Below are 15,845 nucleotides of genomic sequence, written 5' to 3' on the forward strand. Positions count from 1 at the left end.
AACTCCTTAAAAACAAAGTTAGTTTTATTTTGTTCTTTTCCTGCCCCTACAGAGGGAATAATGATTTTTCTCTAGAAAAGATCATTTCAGCCTTACTCTGAGATGTTCTTTAATACTAGATTTCCTCATAGACAAACAACATTTAGGCTGAACCCTATCTTTGGGAAAGCCCTGCTTTCACTCCAGTTGTCTCACTGTTCATGGATGGGTAGGTGCATCTAACCTGGGCTTTAGTGAAGACTAAACATGCCACTCCCTGTACCTGGGTTCAGAACAATTAGAGACCAGTGACCTAAGATTCCAAGTGAGAAGAGTTGTGGACACACTTACAAGCCTTAACCATGACCAACAATAAAAAACATGCCTGAAAAGAAAACCCCAGTAACAAACTAACACATGCAATTAAAGTTTCACAAAACATTCTCTCTTATTACATGCAATGCACTCTAGCCAAAGGACTATGAAAGGGTAGCAAAACAGAAAACTTTTAGAGACCAGAACTCTGCTCTACTCCAGACAAACACCACAGAAAAAAGTGAGACCTCATTCCACACCCACCAGTGAAGACCAAGTAGAAAGTCCAGACTTCCATCCCTGCCTAGGTATAACGAGGTATCCCAACCTCTTCCCCTAAACCAGGAACAATACCCCCACACCGCCCCCCACCGATCTGTGCCAGTGGAGAACACTTGTGGTGTCTGGACTTCCACTTCACTCATCCGTCAGGCACAAGATGGATGTTCCCCTCCTGGAGGGAACAGTACCAGAAGAGGAATTGCAGAGAGTCAGGACTACCACCGCTCAGCAGCACCACAGAAAGCCCCCCATATGTTGCCAGTGGAGGTCACATGGAAGCAGTAATGAAGCACCCCTCTACCTCCAGCAAGGGTGGAAGCCTAGCAGAGAGGCTGAACTCCCTCCACTGTAGCAGTAACAAGGAGACCCTTCCTCCCCCTAGGGTGCCAACGGAGGATAAGTAGAGAGCCTGGACTTCCAATCCCACCCGGTGGTAATGAGGCAGTACCCCTCTTCACTAATGAAGCAGTGCCTGAAGAGGCCTGCTAATACACAGATTTAAATAAGATTTAGACTGGAGTATTATAACATAATGCCCAAATTTCAGGAAAAATCACTCATTATATCAAGAGCCAATAAGATCTCAAACTGAATAAGTAAAGATAATCAACAGATGCCAACACCTAAATAAGCACAGATGTTTCAATTATCTGAATAGAAATTTAAAACAGCACTCATGAAACTGCTTCAGTGAGCAATTACAAATACACTTAAAACAAATGAAAAAATACAAAGTGTCAGCCAAGAAACACAAGCTATAAAAAAGAACCCAGTGGAAATTTTAAAACCAAAAAGTACCATAACCAACATAAAAATCCCAGTGGATCGGATAAATAGAAGAATGTAGAGGATGGAAGAAAGAAGCAGTGAACTTAAAGACAGAGTAATAGAGCCTGGCCAGGCATGGCTCAGCGGTTGAGCATCGACCTAGGATCCAGGAGATCGAGGTTTGAGTCCCCGTCAGAGCACATGCCCAGGTTGCGGGCTCAACCCCCAGTCAGGGGCATGCAGGAGGCAGCTGATCAATGACTCTCTCATCATTTCCCTTTCCCTTTCTCTCTCTCAAATCAATAAAGATATATATATATATTTATATAAATATATATTTATATAAATATATATATTTTAAAAGACAGAATAATAGAAATTGCCCAATTTGAACAGAGAGAAAATATGAATAGAGACTCAAGGACATGTGGGACTGTAACAAAAGATAGAACATTTGTGTAATAAGAGTTCCAGAAAGACGGGAGAAAGAGAATGCAGCTGAAAAAGCATCTCAAGAAATAATGGTTAAATATTTCCCAAATTTAACAGAAAACATAACCCCACACATTCATACAGCTAAACCAACCCCAAACAGCATAGACCCAAAGGAATCCTAAGATACGTTATAGTCACATTTCTGAAAATTGAAGAAAAAATCTTGAAAGTAGTCAGAAAAAAATAACACAAACTACAGTCAAAAAAACAATTCAAATGACAGTAGATTTCTCCTCAGAAAATGTGGAGACCTGTAGGTACAATATCAATGAGGCCATACTAATATAAATGATTGAGTAACAAATAAGTGGGAGAGAACAGACAAATCTCTTGTGCAGAACAATTTCCAATAATTAGCAAGTGGAAAATAAGTCCCCACTCCTTAAGTGCGATTTGAACATAATGACTTCCTTCCAGAGAACAGCGTGAAAAGAGTGGTAACTTGACAGAGGAGAAACCTGAAAAATACTACCTCAACTAGGTGATCACAGTCAGCATCAACAGTGGTAAGTCACATGACAGCAAGTGATAAAAACAGATTTACCTCTGTGATAGTCCTCCTCAAAACCCATATCTACCCATAAGAAAAACATCAACCAAATCCAAACTTCTATAAAACACCTGCCCAATACTCCTCAAAACTGTCATTGTCATCAAAAACAAGGAAAGTCTGAGAAACTGTCACATGCAAGAAGAGCCTAAAGAAACATAAAGGCTAAATGTAATGTGGTATCCTGGAACAGAAAAAGCACTTTGGGTAAAAACCAAGAAAATCTGAATAAAGTATGGACTTTAGTTAATGATACAAATCAATATTGGTTTATTAACTACGATAGTTAAGAAACAGGTTGTAGGATATACGGAAACCCTATGTACTATCTTTGTAATTTTTCTGAAAATCTGCTTGATGAAAAAGGAAAATAACCTCATAAGGTGAGGTTATCATAAATTCCTAACTGAGGAGGTCATTGTGGGAACACCGCAGACATATAACTTCCTTAATAAAAGGTTTATCTTTGCCTTAAGCAAGCCCTGTCTACTGTTTCTGTGCATGTAGGTTAATACACCTGTGAAATGCCTCTTTTTCAACATAACCACCTTCAAAAGAGAACATAATTTTAATTATCCTGTAATCCAATCCCCCCTTGCTTTCTCACATCTTCATATAATCTTCCTTAAATTCCCTCCTTAATTCCAAATGCATAAAAGAAGCTGCAAACTGCCATTCTCTGAAGCATTTTTCTCAGTCTGTTGAGTTCTTGCTTCCAGGCAAATCCTGTTTGGCTCAAATAAGTTTTTATAAAAATTCTCTACAGGTTTGGATGTTCTTACATCAACAATCCCAAACTGTTTTTAAATATAAAGTTTATTTTTAAAAATTTAAAACACTGAATTTAAATATTGACATTCTTTAGAATTAGCACCACCATGTATAGCTAAAGAATAACATAGCTTATTAGCACCAGAAATTCCTTCCTTCCTTCCTTCCTTCCTTCCTTCGATTCATGTAATTATTTCTCTTCCCTTTCTCATAAAAACCCCTTGCCTTCATCCCGTAATTGGAACACTACAGTATTCAGTTTCTGCCTGAATCAGTGCTTCCCAGAACTACAATTCCCTTGTATGTCAAATAAATGCTTGTTGCCTCTCACTTTGGCTTTTTATTTTTAGGTTAACTACAAAGAGAAAACTATACGGCCATATTAGCAAAACTATTTGGCAAACTATGAAAAAAGAGGTACATTTACCATAGGTGATTCATGAGTGATAACCTAAGCTACAACTTTCTGGAGAGTAATCTGTTGATAATTATAATTATGAATGTACTCAATCCCCCTTTACCCAGTAAAAACAATTTAGGAAATATTATTATAGAAATAAACCAAGAGAGAAAAGGAAGTAATCTATACAAAATATTTTCAAAGCAATGCTTTTTATAATTAAGAAAAATTAGAGCCCTGGCTGGTGAGGCTCAGTTGGTTGGAGTGTCATGTCGTCCCATACACCAAAGGGTCATGGGTTCAATTCCTGGTCAGGGCACATACCCAGGTTGCCGGTTGGATTGCCGGTTGGGCCATGTGTGGGAGGCAACTGATTGATGTTTCACTCTCACATCAATATTTCTCTGTCTCTCTTTTCCTCTCCCATCCTCTGTCTCTGAAATCAATTTAAATTAAAAAAAATAAAATAAATTAAAAACAGCATGTCCTCAGGTGAGGCTTAAAAAAAAAAAGGAAAAATTAGAAACAATTCAAAAGCCCAAGAACAAGGAAAGAGTTAGATTATGAGGCAACAAATCAAATATGATATAACAATAAAAATCACATACACATGGATGACATCAATATATAGAAATATATTAAAAACATTCCTGTATCGCCCTGGCCAGTGTGCTCAGTTGGTTGGAGCGTTGTCCCATGCACCAAAAGGTCTCGGGTTCAATTTCCTGGTCAGGGCACATACCCAGGTTGTGGGTTTGATTCCCAGTCAGGACGAGTGGCAACTGATGGATAGAGGCTTCACTCTCATATTGATGTCTCTCTCTCAAATCAATAAAAGCATGTCCTCGGGTGAGGATTACAATATATATATTCTTGTATCAGTTATGATATTTATCTTCAAGTAACAAAATACCCACCTAACAGTGATTTAAATAATAAAAACATTTGCCCGGCTGCTGTGACTCTGTGGTTGAGCATAGACCATGATCCAGGAGATGACGGTTCAATTCCCAGTCAGGGCACATGCCTGGGTTTTGGGCTTGATCCCCAGTAGGGGGCATGCAGAAGGCAGCTGATCAATGACTCTCTCTCATCATTGATGTTTCTCTCTCTCTCTCCCTCTCCCTTCCTCTATCTGAAATAAATAAAAAACATTTAAATAACTCACTTAAGAATGGAAAGGCAGGCAGTTCCCAGGTTGTTTCAGCAGCTCAGTGAGTATCACTATGAGACCTTTACTTCCACCCTTTCCCCTAGCCATGCTCAGGTTTGTAGCCTCATAGTAGTCAGATGGTATATTAGTTCTTCATTTCTATATAACAAATTCCAAATTTAGTATTTAAAACAACTAAAATATATTATAGCACAGTTTTTAAGGATCAGGAATTTGAGAGAGGCTTAGCTAGGTGGTTCTGACTCAAAGTCTCTTATGAGGCTGCAGTCAAGTTTCTGGCCAGAGCTGCAGTCATCTGGTGTTGAGACAGGCTAGTATGGCAGGACAAGTGGAATAGGGACACTGAGACAGATAGTTAAATGGCCAAGAAGTTTACAGCCATCTAGTAAATAGCAAAATCCTATCTTCTGAAACCAAGGACACTTAAGAGTAAATAGTTTACATTTCCCCAAACAGAGGGTAAATAACTTAAATCACTCTACTCAAGGAGATAGCAGAAATTCAATTAGTGCTCTTTGCGAACCATGCTGAGGGACAGATGATGTTAAGGGAATAAATCTCATTTTGGCACATCAGCATAAAACTGATGAATATTCTATTGAGATCCTCCCCTACAACCTCCCCTAAACTCTCAGCCTTTAAAAACCCTCAAAAAACAAAGGTCCCAGTGTGTGTTCTTCCTCCCAGGAGCACACCGGTGCTTTTCTCTCCCTCTTCTTCCCCCACAGGTATGCATCTCCTAAATTCTAAGGGACCCCACAGGGTTTGCAACTAGGGGAGTAATGAGCATTGGCAGCTCATCTGGGGCTAAGCCCCCAAACCTGTCTCCAAGGCCCCCTTTCTTCTAACTTTCCAGTGAGCTAAAGTAGCCCAGCCTAGGCTCATTTCCCAGCCTAGGCTCTCCTGTTGCTTCTTCTATTCCAGGCTCTTCCTTGTTTCACTGTCCCCAGCTTTAATAAATGTCCTCTCAAAATTACCTGGACTCATATTGTGAAATTTTCCTGCAGAATGTCAAGAACCCACATATTACTGGCTGGCCCTAGGCAGGCCCACTCAGGGACAGGCCCCCTTTCCAGTAATATTTTTACTGGGACTGGAGATCGTCTTCTAAGAAGGTTCACTCAAATGTCTGTTGTCAAAAGACCTCAGTTTCACACCTCCCTTCATAGGGCTGCTTACAACATGGAACCTAACTTCCCCCAGAGCGAGTGATTGATGTAAGTTGCAATGTCACATGACATATCTCATAAATGATACAATATTTCATTGGTCACACAGACCAACTCACAATGTAGAAGGGGGCAACACAAGTAAAAGAATACCAACAGGTAAGGATCACTGGGGGCCCTCTTGATGGCTGGCTACTGCAGTTCACCCTCTGAATCTCAATGATTCATACCTCTCTCAAATGCAAAATATACTCACCCACTTCCAAGACCCCATGAGTCTCATTACGTTACAGCATCAGCTCAAAGTCCAGTATTACATAATTTAAATCATACCTGTAGATGAGGCCCTTTGGGTTTAATTCCTTAAGGAATTCTCCTGGATATAGTTTCTCTTGTTCTATAGATCAATGAGCTAAAGCAGGAGTGGGCAAAATAAAAAATATGGACCAAATCTGGCCAAACCCATCATTTACATATTGTCCATAGCTGCTTTCATATAACAAAGGCAGAGTCTAGTACTTGTAATGGAAACCAAATGGCCTACAAAGCCAAAAATATTTACTATTTGGCTTTTTACAGAAAAGATTTACTGATCCCAAACTTAAAAAGACAAGTTATTTGACACCCAATTTTTGATCAAGTATATGTAACCATTTAGACAGTCCTGTTCAAAATGGGGAAAAAGGAGTACACAGGGGACACTGAAATTCCAGGCAGGCAAGTGGTAGAATGTTCTTGATTAAGGCTTAGTCCTATTTCCATCAGAAAAGGACTTTCTATAGCTGTGGACTCTACTCTCTAGGTTCAGCACTTTGAGTCATACTTTCTTTTCCATGAAAGGCAGCACATGTTTTCAGCTGAGTAGTGTTTCCAGCCTTCTTCCTGCTAGAGAAGTTTGGGTTCCTAAGGCCTCTTTCATTTTGTAGTCAGTCTTCTTTAGTCAAAGGGGCACTAATCCTTAAAATATAATTCTCTTAAAGCTTTGTGAGTCTCCTGGGAATTGTGGACAAAAATAGGGGTACCATGAAAAGTAAATTCACAGGGTGATCTGATTATGAATTCCTAACTGGGCAGGTAATAGTGGGTAGTCACACACCAAATATAACTTCTTAGTAAAAGGTTTATCTTTGCCTCAAGAAAGCCCTGTCCATTATTTTTGTGCATCTAGGTTAACACACCTTTGAAATAAGCTGTAACAACTCTAAAGAGAGCACATAATTTTGTTAACTATCGTATAATTCAGTCCCCACACTGCTTCCTCCCACCTCCATGTAATCTTCCTTAATTTCAAATACATAAAGAAGCTGCAAACCTTTTCCCCCAGAGCATTTGAGATCTTGCTCCCTGGCATATACAATTTGGCTCAGAAAGACTCTTATAAAAATTCTTTACAGGTTTCGACTTTCTTACGCGGGCACAATCTTACTGGGGGTTCTTTCCATAAAACATATGGACCAAATCTAGCTAAACCCATCATTTACATATTGTCTATAGCTGCTTTCATAGAACAAAGGCAGAATCCAGTACTTGTAATGGAAACCAAATGGCCCACAAAGTCAAAAATATTTACTATTTGGCTTTTTAAACAAAAGCTACAGCACAAATCTCTTGCAGATCAAGTCCTCTACCTAGAGCTTCTGGTGAAATGGTCGAAGGACAAGGATCACATCCTTAAACTTCTTTAAGGATGTTCTACTGAATGGATCTGTCAGGCACAGCATTAAAGTCTTTAGAGGGCACTTTATCTGACTAAAATATTTAGATCTTTCTTAAATATTAACAAAAAAATTTCACAGCCACACCCTCAGCTTTAACCTTAGACTAAGTTTTCCTGACAATGCTTTGGTTTTGTTCTTTCTGGAGAAGAAACGATTTCTTATTTTAGCATCTCTGGCTGTCTGGAGAGGCTGACAATGATCAAAACCATCAAGTCCCAACTCCTTTTTATTCATCAGACCTGCTTTTAGCATACTTGCTCCTCTCACATTTTACTATAAGCAGCAAGAATAAACCAGGTGGCACCTTCAATACTCTAGTTTGAAATCTTCTTAGCTGGAGCATAAGTTCATTGTGTATTTTCTAGTTTCTACACTACATGTGACAGTATTGCTAAAATGGTTTGCTACTACATTAGAAGGGTCCCCTTTCTACAGTCTCCTAAAAGATTCTCCTCACTTTCCTTTAAGTTCTCACTAGCAACTTTTTCAAAGCTCATAATGAATCCACTTTTGGCTTTCACTAACACTATCTTCAAATTTCATCTACCTTTCACCCACTGACAAGTTCCAAAGTCACACCCACATTAAAATTTATTTATGACATCACATGACCTATGGTACTAATATCTGTATTAGTTACCTATTGCATAACAATTATCCAAAGCCTATAAGCTTAAAACAATCATTTATTATCTCATATAGTTTCTGAGTCAGAAATCCAGGAGTTAGGTAGGTGGTTCTGGTTCAGATGTCAGCTTTAGGCAGGGCTGCAGCCATGTGAAGGTTTGAACAGGACTAGAAGAACTGTTTCCAAGAAGTCACATAGCTACTGGTTAGAGCCTTCAGTTCCATGCTACATGGGTCACTCCACAGGGATGCTTGCAATATGGGTAACTTCCCTGAGATTAAGGGATCAGAAAGACAGAATGTGATAAAAATAGAAACTGCAATGTCTTTTATAACCTAATCTAAAAACAATATCCTGCTGTTTTCTATTGGTCACACAGATGAATCCTGGTACAATGTAGAAGACAACAGGGGATGAATATCAGGACACAGTGAGGGATATCTCTCTCTCTTTCTCTCTCCCTCTCAGCAAAGTAGCATGAATTTCTTTCTCCTTCTACAATTTCACAGGGAGAAGATTCGTTCTTACCTTAAATCTTAGCAACCTCAGCAATACGATTTTTTTCTTTCCTTATTAAGTTGAGAACTTCTACATTTTCACTTAAAGGAAGTACTTTATGGCTTCTCTTTGGCATATTCGAATTGCCAACATCACTACTCTTGCACTTTGGGGACATTATTAAGCAAACTAAGGATTACTTGCATATAAGCACTAGAATACCAGGACAGTCCACCTGATAACCAAGACAGCTATGAAGTGACTAACAGGCAGGTAGCTTATACAACTTGGAGACAAAAGGATGATTCACATGCCAGGAGGGACTGAGTAGGGCAGTGAGAGATTTTATCATGCTACTCAGAATGGCATGCAATTTAAAACTGATGAGTTGCCTATTTCTGGAATTTTCCATTTAATATTTTCAGACCTTGGTTGACCTTGGGTGACTGAAATCTCAGGAAGTGAAACCTTGGAGAAGGGGGGACTACTGTACAATGTTACCTAAAAGAAACCAAATAGCTCCTAGGCCCATATAACTTGGCTATAATTGAAAGTGTTAACATATCCATTTTAAAAGAATAGGTCATTCAGAAGAGGCACTGGTCAGCTACGGAGCATATGGTGGGGTGAAAATGTTAAATTTAGCAAGGCCGGTTCAAGTATACTCTAGGAGTTGTCTGATCCCAGGATCTAGTATACTCCTGCTACAGAGAAAAGGCTAGTACAATCATGTGAACCACAATGATGTTTCAGTTGATGGACCACATATATGACCGTGGTCTTATGAGATTATAATGGAGCTGAAAAACTCCTATAACCTAGTGATGCCTTAGCCATCCCTAACATTGTAACACGTTACCCATATAATTACCGTTGCATTACAAGTGCCTATAGCAGTGATTTTCAACCCATGTGCTATGGCACACTGGTATGCCAAGAGAATATTTAAAACATGCAATACCTGACTATTTAATTTAGGCAGGGCCACTGACTTATTTTCCCTTAGATTGTCAAATAAAAAAATGACAGCAGTCAACACAACAATAGCCATCCAGTGTGAATGAATCAAAATTAAGCCTTTTTTTTCGATCAGCAAAAAATATATTTTTTGGTGTGTCATAGAATTTTAGTGATTAGTTTATATGTGCCATGAGATGAAAAAGGTTGAAAATTGCTGGCCTACAGTAATCAGTACAGTAACATGCTTTATAGGTTTTGTAGTTTAAGAGGAGCTGCAGGCAAACAGCATTTGACACCCCAAAATATGTCTCTATGTCATAAGGATTATTTTAGGCTGGTTACTCTTAAGAAATAGCAGACATGGGAAGAGCTATGAAAACCAAACAGAAGTTACCCTTTGTAAAAGACATTTACATCTGTAAGGGAAATCTCATTTGTAAGGGTTTCTACCCTGCTGTATGTACTAGGAAGAGCAGGATGACCTTATCTCTAGAAATTCTTACCAATGCAGAAGACAATAATTTAAATCAGCATAACAACCTTACTTAACCTTGTTTATTGTGCTTTTCCTGGTAACCTCCTATAACTAACTACCTCCCTACTCCCAACATTTTCTTTTGCCTTCAGCTAAAGATGGTATTTAAGGTGGTGGATTCAGTCATTTTGGCCAGTGACTCAATTTCCTTGAGTCTCTCCCATGTGTACAGAAAGTATACATGACATTAAACTTCTGTTTTTCTCTTGTTAATCTTTCTTTTATTACAGGAATGTCTCAGCCAAGAACCCAGAAGGGTAGAAGGAAAATCATTTTTCCTCCTTTATAGAACAATAGTCTATACCATATAGCCTAGGTATGGAGTAGGCTATATCATCTAGGTTTGTGTAAGTACAAGCATGATGTTTACACAACAAAATCGCTTAATGATGAGTTTCTCAGAACATATCTGAATAGTTAAGCTATGCATGACTGCATAGAGATGGATGCCTAAAGCTATCTTTGCCTGATGTTATTAAATATTTGAATCTTAATAATTACTGTTTAATATTTAGAATGTCATATCTGTTTTTGTATGTTTTAGAAATCCTTGCTGCATCCACATTTGGTATGCATTCTATCACCATAAATTACATTTTTTAGAACGTTTAGTAAGTGGAATCAAATAGTATGTATTCTTTTTTAAAAAATATTTTTATTGATTTTTAGAGAGAGAGGAAAGGAGAGGGAGAGAGAAACATTGATGTGAGAGTGGAACATCAATCAGCTGCCTCCTGCGTGCCTCCTACCAGGGATCAAACCTGAAATCTGGATATGTGCCATGACTGGGAATCGAACAGGCAAATTTTCAGTGCACAGGATGATGCGCAACCAACTGAGTCACACCGGCCAAGGTTCAAATAGTATGAATTCTTTTTTGTCTGGCTTCACTTATGTAGCTTAACTGTTCATCCACTTTGATGAATCCACTGAGATACATCCACTATAAGTACTATACTGCTGAGTAGTATTCTATTGTATAGATATAGCACAATCAGGTTATTTATTTTCTTGTTGATAACCACTTTGGAAAAGTCTGGCAGTTTCTTAAAAAGTCAAACATCCATGTACCATATGATGTAGCTATTCCACTCCTAGGTATTTATCCAAGAGAAAAGAAAGCATTAGGCTCACATATAAACTTGTACATGAATATTTATAGTATTTTTATCTGTATTAGCTAAAAACTGGAAACAACCTGTTTCCATCCATATATGAATGAATAAATGAAGGTGGTATATCCATAAAATGATATATTACTCAGCAATAAAAAGGAATAAACTACTGATACACAACATGGATGAATCGTAAAGTAACTGAGTAGAAGACGACAAAAAACGAGTGCTTATGTTTTTCCTTTTGTTTCTTTCCCCCTCATTTCATTATTTTCCTTCTCTGGTCTAAGAAAACAAACAAAACCACTCTATTTGTCTTCTTTCAGTGGTTATATTTTAAATATGCCATTACCTTTAGTTCACATAGTACATGGACTTTAGAATAATGAAATTCCAATCAGCCCCTCCTAGCTTACAAACCATTACAGGCCAGTGCAGTATTGTAATTCTACCTTGTTTGTTGACCACAAATTAGGCACTATTATTATTATTACTGTTTCTTTCCACCAATGTTGACTTAGGTTTATTATTTATTCATTTTTTTTTACTCCTTATTTCTTCTTTAATTTGATACCTTCCTTTTAGTACCATTTTCCTTTTTGAAGTATACTATTTAGAATAGTTTTTTAAATGTGGGTTGTGACCTACTGGTCTGTCTACAGCTTGAAAACAGTAAGATTAGTATCTCTTGTTATTTACCTTGCTTAGTATGCATTGAGCTCCTAAAATCTGAGGATTTGTGTCTTTCATCAATTCTGGCAAATTTTTAATAGCAACTATGGCCTTCTATGTAGTTTCTTTCTCTTTTTAACTGTGCTTTACATGCTGTTTTAACATGCCATTTAATTTTTAAGTTCTATAATTATATTTTCATTTCTGATATTCTAATAGGTTCTTATTTGAATGTGCCTGGTCACATTTACGGTCTATTACTCTTTATTTATGTTTGAGAATCCCTCTATTAACTTATTAAACATATTACATGCTTATTTTATGTATTAGATCATTGTAACACCTGAAATCTCTGTAGATCTGTTTTAGTTGTTTGTGGTTTTTGCTGACTTGCTCATAGTGTTTTGATTCTTTTCTCTTATGTTTTGTGATTTTTTTATATGTGTATGAGCTTATTTGTTAGAATTTTAACTATGATTATTTGATAACGGGGCTGATAATTCCCTCCATGGATGATTTGTGATTGTTCCTGCCAGGTACCAAAGAGTATTAGAGACCCAAGTCCATTTTAAATTAAAACTCTCCACTTGTGGAGTTTCAGGGGCTATAAAAATAGTGAACTGGTAACCAGGAATTATTACAGAGATTTTAACTCTATCTAGGGCTGTACACTTTACCAAAATGGTCTCTGATAAGGCCCCCTACACAATGCAGAATCCAAGGAATTTTCACCAGTCCCCATTCCTCTCCATGCACAAGTTTCTATGCCAACAGAAATCCATGGATGCTCCCAAAGTATTCAGTGACTTCAGCACTTGCTTATCTCACAGAATGTGTTTTGTTTCTAGCCGCAGAAAGTTTCCCCTATTTTCTTATAGGTTCATCCAATTATTGTAAAGGCTTTTTAAAATACTGAATCTAGTATTTTACATATTTGGTGGATCTGTAGCCTATCATATTGTCAGAAATAGAAGTCTATTTAATACTTCTGCAATTGCTTTGTAAAATTTAAATCAGGGTATTATATTTATTCTTGATAAATTTTATTTTAGTGTGTTACTGTAGTCTACATGTCTGTCAAGAGCAATTACAATCTTGATTAAATTATTGTATTTGCTTACCTTAGAAGTTGTGTGTCATCTGCAAATTTGTTTCAACTCTCTCAGACTTCAACAAAGTCACTGACCAACACAGCATCTGAAAAAAAGAAAAAGCTTCAAAATTAATTTTGAAAATCCAGGAATTCATCATATTTTCTTGTCATCTGATATATAGAATTATAAATTTCTATCATAATCTTATACAGATAAATTAAATTAAAATAGGAAAATCCCTCTACCCCAGTGACTTCAAGTGGTAGATGTTTTAAAAAGTAATAGTAAATTGAATGTGAATATTTTATCATCAGGGGAAACCAGCAGAAGTGTGAAGGTGTGGCCTGGGTGAGGGAAACTCTAGCACCTCTGAAATCTCTATCAGTCCTTATCTTCCACAGGAGAAAACACGCTTATTTAAACTAGCACAGAAAGACTGTGCAAAGCTTAGAAGAATTTTGAAGTGTCACACAGAGCAGCTTTGAAGGGTGTTTTGCTTTTAACAGCATCATGAAACCCCATACGCACTGGGTTTTGTTTTCTTTGCTGCTTTGTCATACTTTTAGTTCATAACTTTTACTAATTTCAGTCATCAATAAAACTTTTGTAAAATTTTTACCTCCAAAATCAACATAAGGACTTGTGTGTCAATGTGTTTGTTTACATTTTCCCATCAGAAATAAGAGAAAACTTACACTGCTCTCCTTTAGTACACTGCTCTTGCATGAAGAATGACAAACCACTACGTTTGGGTCTGCATCTTTTATTTTCTGAGCAACAACTACAGGTTTAAATAGAACATTTAGCCCTTGATATTTTTTCTTCTCAATATATTATATCTTCGCATTATATGCCTGCAATAATGTAGTAGGAAAAGCACAGGCTTTGGAATCACATAGATCATGTTTAAATCTTAATCTCTCTGAACCTCATAGGAAAATAATATCACAAATTGGTTTAATTGCTCTTAGAGAGAGGGGAAGGCAGAGAGATGAAGGGAAAGAGAGAGAAACATCGATTTGTTTTTCCACTTATTTATGCATTCATTGGTCGATTCTTATATGTGCCCCAACTGGGGATCAAATTTGCAATCTTGGCATAATAGCATATTGGGATGACACTCTAATCAACTGACCTACCTGGCCAGGGCCAATATCATGAGTCTAAATGTGTAGCAGCAAGAACCTAATGATACACACATACACACACACACTATTCTATTATGTTAGCTGTCCTACTAGGTAATTTTGTACTGCATTTCCACTTTATTCAATCTGTCAAAGTACTTTTCAGGCTAAATTTAAGTTATAAGAAAGTTGATATACAAGTTAATATATTAAAAAGTTGATAAACTTCTAATGTTTTGTTCAACAATTACTAACACTTTGCAATACTTATTTTATCCAAAATATACATACAACAACACTACTGAATATACTCCACTAAAATGGCACAGTCCAAAATCTATGTTCTAAAATCACTAGAAATTTTTCCTTTTCTTGTGTGCTATGTCACCAAAATGCTGTAGTTATGTAAATGTGTTTCAGTTCCTTTTTGGATTTTATCTTTTTACATAATTTTATTTTTGAATATGTAAATACACATGATTCCAAGATCAAAACTATATAAACAAGTTATATTTAGAGAAATCACTCTTCCCTGGCTGACACTTTTCCTGTTTGCACTTATCTACATGTAGATTACTCTATATGCTGTTCTGTGCCCTTTTTTTCACTTCATAATATATTCTGCAGATCATTCTATATTGGCACATGGAAACTTTCTACATCTCTTTATGACTTCTGGGGGAAAGAGTGACTTGAAAGGGACAACACTGACCTGGAGATAGTTCCACTGTTGCATGTACTTTAATCAGTTCTCTACTGAGGCATTTTGGTTCTTTCTAGGCTTTTGCTAATACAAGTGATGCTGTTTAACTAACCTTATACAAATGACAGTTTATATTGCATGCCAGTGTGTTAAATGTTGGGTTGAAGGATAAATGCATATGAAATTTTGCTAGATATTGCCAAATTCCCTCCTGGGCTTTTGTATCCCACCCACAATGCATCAAATGTCTGTTTTCCCATATATAGAGTATATTGTATAATTTTGGATTTTTATGAGAAAGCCTTTAGCATAGGTATAATTTTCAGTATAGGTTTCATTTGTATTTCTCCTTGTATGACTCAAGCCCAAACATCTTTTAAACATGTGTCATCAGCATTTCCTTTTCTGTGAACTGTTTCCATCTCTTTAGCCCATTTTTACAGAGTTGATAGTCATTTGCCTTGATTTTTAGGTTATTTTCATTAAAGAGATTTGCTCTTTGTGGTATAAGTTTAAATATTTCTTCCCACTTTGTAACTTGTCTTTTTGACTTTGCTCATTGCATTTTCATCACGAAATTTTTGATATAGTGGTATTTAGTATGGTTGTGTGTTTTTTCTGGGACTGAGTCATAGTTATAAAATCCTTGGCTTATAATTTCATAGACTTTAAATTTGTTCTATAGCTGTTTTGCTTTGTATGTTGCTGTTCAGAAGTTTGTTGCTAACCTCTTCTTTCTGACCAGGTTAGTTTTACTGAGACATGACTCAGAGTTGACCATTTTGGATCAATTTTTCCAATACACAAGCAACCTTCTCATTATGTAGATCTATGCCCAGTTTGTGTGGCTGGGTTGGTTGAGCATCACCCCATGAACCAGGAGGTCACAGTT

At 37.0% G+C, this 15,845-nt stretch overlaps 1 protein-coding gene across 5 annotated transcripts in view; it reads right to left on the reverse strand.

The window, feature by feature from the left end:
- Positions 1–15,845, reverse strand: part of CAB39L (calcium binding protein 39 like) — a 144,183-nt gene that overhangs the window by 113,960 nt on the left and 14,378 nt on the right. For all 5 annotated transcript variants that reach the window (XM_016205452.2, XM_016205454.2, XM_016205451.2 and 2 more), the window contains exon 2: positions 13,151–13,226. The gene's annotated coding sequence lies outside the window, so the exon portion shown is untranslated. The remainder of the gene's footprint in view (positions 1–13,150; positions 13,227–15,845) is intronic.

The sequence above is a fragment of the Miniopterus natalensis genome, chromosome 2, assembly GCF_054644295.1.
Source record: "Miniopterus natalensis isolate mMinNat1 chromosome 2, mMinNat1.hap1, whole genome shotgun sequence".
NCBI lineage: Eukaryota > Metazoa > Chordata > Mammalia > Chiroptera > Miniopteridae > Miniopterus > Miniopterus natalensis.